Below are 8,735 nucleotides of genomic sequence, written 5' to 3'. Positions count from 1 at the left end.
ACTAACACAAGAACGCCTAAATGCATGTCATACCTTCCCACCCTGAAACAAACGCAGTTCTGAGGGGAGAAACGAGAACAGAAGCTGAGAACAGAATCGTGTAGGCTAGGAGGCCCTACGATAAGGGACGGACACCCACGTCGCCATCTGACCGCCAGGACCACCCCCCAGCCCATGTTAAAAAATAGAGCCCTCCAGAAGAACAGTATAGATCTTACGATAACACTAAAAGGGGCACACCAGCTGCAAGTTTTAGTTTGAGACATTTTCGCGTCTCTGTTACGTTGCAAACGTTAATAACATTGCCCCACCACGAAAAGTATAATGTTTCTCATTGGATAGACTGATTTTTGTAGGCAGAGCTTAAGGTTAACATTGAGACCCTGATTGGTCAGTTGAAAACACAGCCAGATAGCTTTTTTAAACCAACTTCGGTAAATTGTGGTAAGGGTAAGTTAGGAGAGAGTTCCTTCCGAGACGGCGAGGTGTGGAGCTGCGCCGCCCGCCACTCCCTGACGCTGCCTAAACACCGACAAGGTAATGAACGCACGCGATCCATCATTTTTGAGCGCATAAGGCTTCACTCAGAACTGCAGAAGTCTCATCTGTTACATCCCCTTTTTGCGTAATACTAGTGTCGGTCGTCAATTCAAGCTTATGGTATTCACATTTGTTACGTAAGTTAAAATCTGAAACGCGATGATTTTTCTGTTATATAATTATTGAGAAGCCACATCAGCCACTGTAATTTACGACAAGTTAGATAAGTAATTAAAGGTAATTGAGGGTCACTGTAGACCATTTTGATAGTTTCCTCTTTTGTGAAACTTAATTTAAACCTAGATTATAGATGTGATATGGCATAGGTCATCCTTCGATCCATTAAAATATTTTCTTTTATCAATAGTGCAATTTATAAACAATGTTTTGTGAGTAGAATAAAATTTCCCCTGGTAAACTTAACTGCTTTTTCGACGTTATTTTACCAGCTAACTAAATTTAGTTAGTATTAAGACTCTTTTACAGGGAGTGCAGTGGAGCTGACGCTGAAATCATTAAGTATTTGATTATATCATCGCTAGTCTCACTGAACTCTAGATGTCATGTGTGGTCTGGCGTCTCTTTACCAGCAACAGGTCCCAGGTTCAAACTAATCAATTCCCTAAAAAACGCGCTCAGAGCGTCGTTGCGCAAAAGTGGTAGGGAGACACGACTTAGAACCAACAGACACCACGCAGAATGTTAGAATGTGTGTGATGTCCTTAGGTTAGTTAGGTTTAAGTAGTTCTATGTTCTAGGCGACTGATGACCTCCGATGTTAAGTCCCATAGTGCTCAGTCAGTTCTTGCAGGATCTTTTTTCGGCCACAGGGATGTCAGAGTTTTGATGCGTTGCCGGGTTCCTGATATTCACGGTACACTCGTGTAATGGTCGTACGGGAAAATTCCCACGTCACCGCTACCTCGGAGATACTGTGTCCCGTCACTCATGCGCCGTCTATAGCGCCACGTTCAAACCCACTTAAATCTTGATAACCTGCCATTGTGACAGCAGTGACCGTTCTTACAAGTGCGCCAGATACTTGTCTTATATAGGCGTTGCCGACCACAGCGCCGTGTTTTGCCTATTTACGTATCTCTGTATCTGTATTCGCATGCTTATACCAGTTTCTTTGGCGCTTGAATGTAAATCGCTACATCGTGCTACCTGGACTACTGATAGCAGTTTGGAACTCACGACTGATTCTTTGCTCTGATTTCATGTGATTTTTTTACATCCAATCTCCAAAGTGTTCGACGATCTCTGTCCGTCGGTACTTGAGGTCTGCCTTGTTTTGGTTTAGCTGTTGTTCCTCCGCATTCTCACTTCACAGTCACATCACCAAAAGTTGACTTGGGCAGCTTTCGAAGGGTTGAAATCTCCCTGATGGATTTATTACCCAGGTGACATCCAATGACGAAGTCACTGAGCACTCCTAACAGACTCATTCTATTGCTGCTGCTTCTCTACTGATAACACATTACTCCCCCTCTCCTTTTATATTGGCGTGTCCGTCTCTTGTGACATCTAGTGGTGAATTCCTCATTATAGGGGGGTGGCTGGATAGTTTTGATCCGACAGTGTATACGCACTATAAATCATTATGAAAGGTGTAGCAGAGTGTAGCTTCATTTACCTTATATTACGTTATCTGCCAGTTTAATTCAGAGATGAAACCCCTGTGAGAGCTACTACTTGCCAAATTTTATCTGCACGATCTATACTTAACCTTTCGGTAGAAGAATGTTCTTCGCTGATAAATTTTTCTTGGCTTTCTAAGTAGTTACAATGAAAGGAACACCCTTAGCTGCTTACAGGCGTTGACATACGGCAACGGAGACAGATGAAAATGTGTGCCCCGACCGGGACTTGAACCCGGGATCTCCTGCTTACATGGCAGACGCTCTATCCATCTGAGCCACCGAGGAGACAGAGGATAGCGCGACTGCAGGGATTTATCTCTGACACGCTTCCCGCGAAACCCACATTCTCAATGTATTGTCCCGCACTACATTCGTAGTGCCCCCGCCCATTATACTCTTTACTCGCGGCGCGTTGCCGATTCCCGTAAGAGTTCGGGCACTGTTTGTGCATTCGCAAAGAAGAAGAAGATGGTCAAGTGGCCGGTGAGCCTTAACTATATATATACTAAAATGGTATCTGTTCTTTTGGACATGTCCGAAAGAACAGATACCATCGGTGACCATGCAGCTCGTTAGAATGAAATTACAATGTCCCCGTTGACGTATGCCAACGCCTGTAAGCAGCTAAGGGTGTTCATTTCATTGTAATTTCATTCTAACGAGCTGCATGGTCACCGATGGTATCTGTTCTTTCGGACATTTCCAAGTAGCTTCTCGTGAGATGAAACACGTATCTGTCTGAATATCTGACTTTTCAACTTTCCTGTTACTCTGTATCAGCAGTTTCTCGAGTCTATGAGCATTCACACCGCCCCTGTTACTAAATGACCGGTGTCTCTTATTAAGCCGATCCGAAATTGGCCGTGTGCTCTTGAGTAGCATGGGCTGTACAAGTGTGAGTAGGCAATTTCATATACGAACTGTAGTTCTCCAATGACCGACTAATGTAGAACGGTGTGCCATTTTCTTTACCTATAGCTGAGCCCATGTGTGCGTGCTGTTTCATACCCCTTCACGCTGACCTCCATTTTTCTCTGTGTAAGAATTCGTAAGGCTCTGCTCTATGGAGTTTCATTTTGTTACATTCCTTTACTGTTCTTTTAATTGTTTGTTCATTGTCATGCGGGGGAGACGTATCGTTTTTTTCGGCTTTTTTATTTCCACCAACCATGTCTTCGTCTATTGGCTGCATCTCGAACACGGGCTACAGCAGATTCTACAGGTTGATCCTTACTAATGTTTAAAAAAACCCGAAGCGAAGTAGACGACGTTGAGACAAGTTACTTAATATAAGACACATGGGATGGGGAAATATCCCAAAAATGGGTGACAGATGTTGAACATGTGACGTCACGAGATGACGTACCGCTACGGTCGCAGGTTCGAATCCTGCCTCGGGCATGGATGTGTGTGATGTCCTTAGGTTAGTTAGGTTTAAGTAGTTCTATGTTCTAGGGGACTGATGACCTCAGATGTTAAGTCCCATAGTGCTCAGAGCCATTTGAACCATTATCCGATGTGATAACGGTAGTGCTCGCGTTAGTGCTAATACAAGACTACGATGAATCGGTTTACGGTTAAGAAAACAGGGGAGCGATGTGCAGCACTGCCTCCTACGGGTGAGGGTGGGATCGACAAGTCCAGCCGCTGCACGTGCGGTGAGGTATGTCTTCTGGTGATGCCACATGTTCAACATTTGTCACTCATTTCTGGAGTATGTCCCGACATTTGCGGCCCCATGTGTCTTATGTGAAATTACTTGTCTCAGCATCATCTATATCGCTTCGGGGATTTTTAAACATTAATAAGAATCATCCTGTATATTGATTAATGCTAGTCAGTTTCCTGCCGTCTACACGTTGAGTTAACGCAAGATAGGGAGAAGATTCGTAGAAGAGCTGTGCAGTCCGTCAAGGTACTGTTTCCATCCGAACCATCTCACGCTAAAAGTCAAAGAAATTAGGGTACCAGAAGTGAAAAAAATGCAGCTGCTATTACATACTCTTCAGCTCACACCTTATGGTGGTTCGCGGAACACAGATGCACGGTGGACGCAGATCGCTAAGGATGGTGGTCTAGGGATAGAGTCTTTGTTTAGTGCTCAATATGTCCTCGATCCCGGGTTCGAAACACGCCACTGCTTAAATTTTGATGAATAATCAGCATTGGGGGCCGAAGATTTCCAGCACAATAAGTCATATTCATTCTGCAACGGCCTTGTCAAAGAAGGCAGAGGAGCGGACGGAGGTTCAGGGCACTCTCTTGTCCTTGGGGTGGGAAACTGCCCATGAAGGCGGAAGACTCAGCAATAATCAACGGCGTGAGGATGCAGAAGGCAATGGAAACCACTGCATTAAGACACATTACATGTATCCACAAGACATCTGGCCTGTAACTGAAAAAAGTGTCATGATGATATCTCCATTGGCAAAAGATTCTGGAATAGTCCCCAAATCGGATCTCCGGGAGCGGACTGCCAAGGGAGATGTGACTATAAGAAAGAGACTGAATAACCAACGGAAGGATAACGTTCTACGAGTCGGGGCGTGGAACATCAGGAGCTAGAGGTGATAGGGAAGCTAGAAAATTTGAAAAAGGAAATGCAAAGGCTCAGTTTGTATTTAGTAGGGGTCAGTGAAGTGAAATGGAAGCCAAACATACCTGGTCATATGAGTATAGGGTAATATTAACAGCAGTAGTAAATGGTGTTAGGAGTAGGATTCATTACAAATAGGAGATAGAGCAGAGAGAGTGTTACTGTGAATAGTTCAGTGTTAGGGTTGTTTCCATCAGAATCGACAGTAAGCTAACATCGACCACGATAGTTCAGGTATACATGGCGACGACGCAAGCTGAAGAAGAAGAGATAAAGTATATGAGGATATTGAACGGATAATACAGCAAGTGAAAGGAGACGAAAAATCTAATAGTCATGGGGGACTGGAATGCAGTTGTATGGGAAGGAGTTGAAGCAAAGGTTACGGGAGAATGCGGGCTTGGGACAAGGAATGGGAGAGGGGAAAAACTAATTGAGTTCTGTAATAAATTTCAACTAGTAATAGTGAATAGTCTGTTCAAGAATCACAAGAGGAGGAGGTATACTTAGAAATGATGTAATCTAATTGATTACATCATGGTCAGGCAGAGATTCCGAAATCCGATACTCGATTGCAAGGCGTACCCGGGAGCATATATAGACTCAGTTCACAGTGTGGTAGTGATGAAAAGTAGGCCGAGATTAGACAGGAAGAACCAATACGCAAAGAAGAGGGATACGGAAGTACTAAGGGAAGTGGAGATACGCTTGAAGTTCTCTAAGGCTGTAGATACAGCACAATAGGCAGTACAGTTGAAGAGGAATGTATATCTCTAAAAAGAGCAACTACAGAAGACGGAAAGTAAAACATTGGTACAAAGAAGGTAACGCGAAGAAACCATGGGTAACAGAAGAAGTACTTAAGTTGACCGATGAACGAAGGAAGTACAAAAACGTTCAGGAAAATTCAGCAATACAGAAATACAAGTCGCTGAGAAATGACAAAATAGGAAGTGCAGAGAAGCTATGACGAAATGGCTGCATGAAAAATGTGGAGAAATCGAAAAATAAACGACTGTCGAAAGGTCTGACTCAGCAAATTGGAAACTCAAAACAACCTGCAAGGGTGGTAATATTAAGAGTGCAACGGGAATTCCACTGCCAAATGCAGGGGAGAGAGCGGATAAGTGGAAGGAGTACATTGAAGGCCTCTGTGAGGGGGAAGATATGCCTCATGTGATAGAACAACAAACGGGAGTCGATTTGGAAGATCCACTATTAGAATTAAAATTCAAGAGATCTTTAGAGAACTTAAGTTCAAATATGGCGGAAGGGATAGATAACATTCCAGAAGAAATTTTAAAATCATTGGGGGAGGTGGCAACAAGACGACTATTCACGTTGGTGTGTAGGAGGTATGAGTCTGGCGACATAGCATCTGACTTTTGGAAAAATATCATCCACACAATTCCGAAGACTGCAAGAGCTGACACGTGCGAGAATTATCGCACAATCAGCTTAACAGCTCACGTATCCAAGTTACTTACAAGAGTAATATGCAGAAGAATAGAAAAGAAAATTAAGGATGTGTTAGGTGACGATCAGTTTGGCTTTAGGAAAGGTAAAGGCACAAGAGAGACAATTCTGACGTTCCGGTTGATAATGGAAGCAACACTAAAGAAAAATCAAGACACGTTCATAGTATTTGTTGACCTGGGAAACGCGTTCGAAAATGTAAAATGGTGCAAGTCGTTCGAAATTCAGAGAAATATAAGTGTAAGCTGTAGGGAGAGACGGGTAATATACAGTATGCACAAGACCCAAGAGTGAATAATAAGGGTGGACGACCAAGAACGAAGTTCTCAGATTAAAAAGGGTGTAAGACAGAGACGGGTAATATACAGTATGCACAAGACCCAAGAGTGAATAATAAGGGTGGACGACCAAGGACGAAGTTCTCGGATTAAAAAGGGTGTAAGACAGGCATCTAGTCTTTCGCCCCTACTGTTCAATCTGTACATCGAAGTAGCAATGACAGAAAGAAAAGAAGGATAAAAATTCAAGGCGAAAGGATATCAATGATACGATTCGCTGATGACATTGATATCCCAAGCAACAGTGAAGAAATATTACATGATATGGTGAATGGAATGAACAATCTAATGAGTGCAGAATATGGATTGAGAATAAATCGAAGAAAGGCGAAAGTAAAGAGAAGTATCAGAAATGTGAACAGCGAGAAACGTAACATCAGGATTGATGGCCACGAAGTACACACATCAAAAAAAGTTTTGCATTACCCGAGTTGCCAGAACTACTGAAGATAGATGTTGACTGTGGATATTGTATCAGACACCGTCCCTTTGACTGTTCAGAGATGTCAGTAAACCCGCCCAAATACGTAAACAACCATGCATGAGCAGTGCCTACTAGACGGAGGGGGTCCGACAGCCGACCATTTCCAGTCATTTCACCAGGAAGGAAGTACACAGCTAGTGTCGTCTGCAGTTTAACCATGCTTAGACGGTCAATACCGCGGTTCGATCGCATCCGCATTGTTACTTTGTGCCAGGAAGGGCTCTTAGCAAGGGAAGTGTCCAGGCGTGTCAGAGTAAACCAAAGCGATGTTGTTCGGACATGGAGGATATACAGAGAGACAGGAATTGTCGATGACATGCTTCGCTCGGGCCGCCCAAGGGCTACTACTGCAGTGGATGACCGATACCTACGGATTATGGCTCGGAGGAACCCACACAGCAATGCCACCATCTTGAATAATGCTTTTCGTGCAGCCACAGGAAGTCGTGTTACGACTTAAACTGTGCGCAATAGGCTGCATGATGCCCAGCTTCACTCCCGACGTCCATGGCGAGGACCAACTTTGCAACCGCAACACCATGCAGCACGGTACAGATGAGCCCAACAACATGCCGAATGGACCACTCAGGTTTTGCATCACGTTTTCTTCACCGATGAGTGTGACCGAGCAGTTCTAGGCGCTTCAATCTGTAACCGTGCGACCACTACGGTCGCAGGTTCGAATTCTGCCTCGGGCATGGATGTGTGTGATGTCCTTAGGTTAGTTAGGTTTAAGTAATTCTAAGTTCCATGGGATTGATGACCTCAGAAGTTAAGTCCCATAGTGCTCAGAGCCATTTGAACCGTTTTTGACTTCCTTCAGGATAACGACATCGCTCGACTAGAGTGGCCAGAATGTTCGCCAGAGGTGAACCCTATCGAACATGCCTGGGATAGTTTGAAAAGGGCTGTTTATGGACGACGTGACATACCAACCACTCTGAGGGATCTACACCGAATCGCCGTTGAGGAGTGGGACAATCCTGACCAACAGTGCCTTGATGAAATTGTGGATAGTATGTCACGACGAATACAGGCATGCGTCAATGCAAGAGGACGTGCTACTGGGTATTAGAAGTACCGGTGTGTACAGAAATCCGGACAACCACCTCTGAAGGTGTCGCTGTATCGTGGTACAACATGCAATGTGTGTTTTTCATGAGCAATAAAAAGGGCGGAAATGATGGTGATCTCTATTCCAATTTTCTTTACAGGTTCCGGAACTCTCGGAACCGAGGTGATGCAAACTTTTTTTGATGTATATAGATGAAGTTAGGGAATTCTGCTATCTAGGGAGCAAAATAACCAATGACGGACGGGGCAAGGAAGACATCAAAAGCAGCCTAGCCCTAGCAAAAAGGGTATTCCTGGTCAAGAGAATTTGTTATTATCAAACATAGACCTTCATTTAAGGAGGAAATATCTGAGAATGTACTCGTGGAGCAAACCATTGTATGGTTGTGAAACATGGACTGTGCGAAAATCGGAATAGAAGAGAATCGAAGCATTTGAGATGTGGTGCTGCAGACGAATGTTGAAAATTGGGTGGACTGGTAAGGTAAAAAAGGAGGAGATTCTGCACAGAATCGGAGAGGAAAGGGATATGTGGTAAACACCGACAGGGAGAAGGTACAGGATGATATGACATCTATTAAGAC

The 8,735-nt window shown here is 44.0% G+C and overlaps 1 non-coding gene across 1 annotated transcript; it reads right to left on the bottom strand.

Annotated features, from left to right (window-relative positions):
* Positions 1-2,394: 2,394 nt before the first annotated feature.
* Trnat-ugu lies at positions 2,395-2,468 on the bottom strand. The gene has a single exon. It is a non-coding gene; the product is annotated as a tRNA-Thr (tRNA).
* Positions 2,469-8,735: the final 6,267 nt, after the last annotated feature.

Source organism: Schistocerca piceifrons, chromosome 8 (genome assembly GCF_021461385.2).
Source record: "Schistocerca piceifrons isolate TAMUIC-IGC-003096 chromosome 8, iqSchPice1.1, whole genome shotgun sequence".
In the NCBI taxonomy this organism is placed as follows: domain Eukaryota; kingdom Metazoa; phylum Arthropoda; class Insecta; order Orthoptera; family Acrididae; genus Schistocerca; species Schistocerca piceifrons.
The sequence above is the reverse complement of the archived record's forward strand: the minus strand, read 5'-3'. Positions and strand labels throughout refer to the sequence as shown.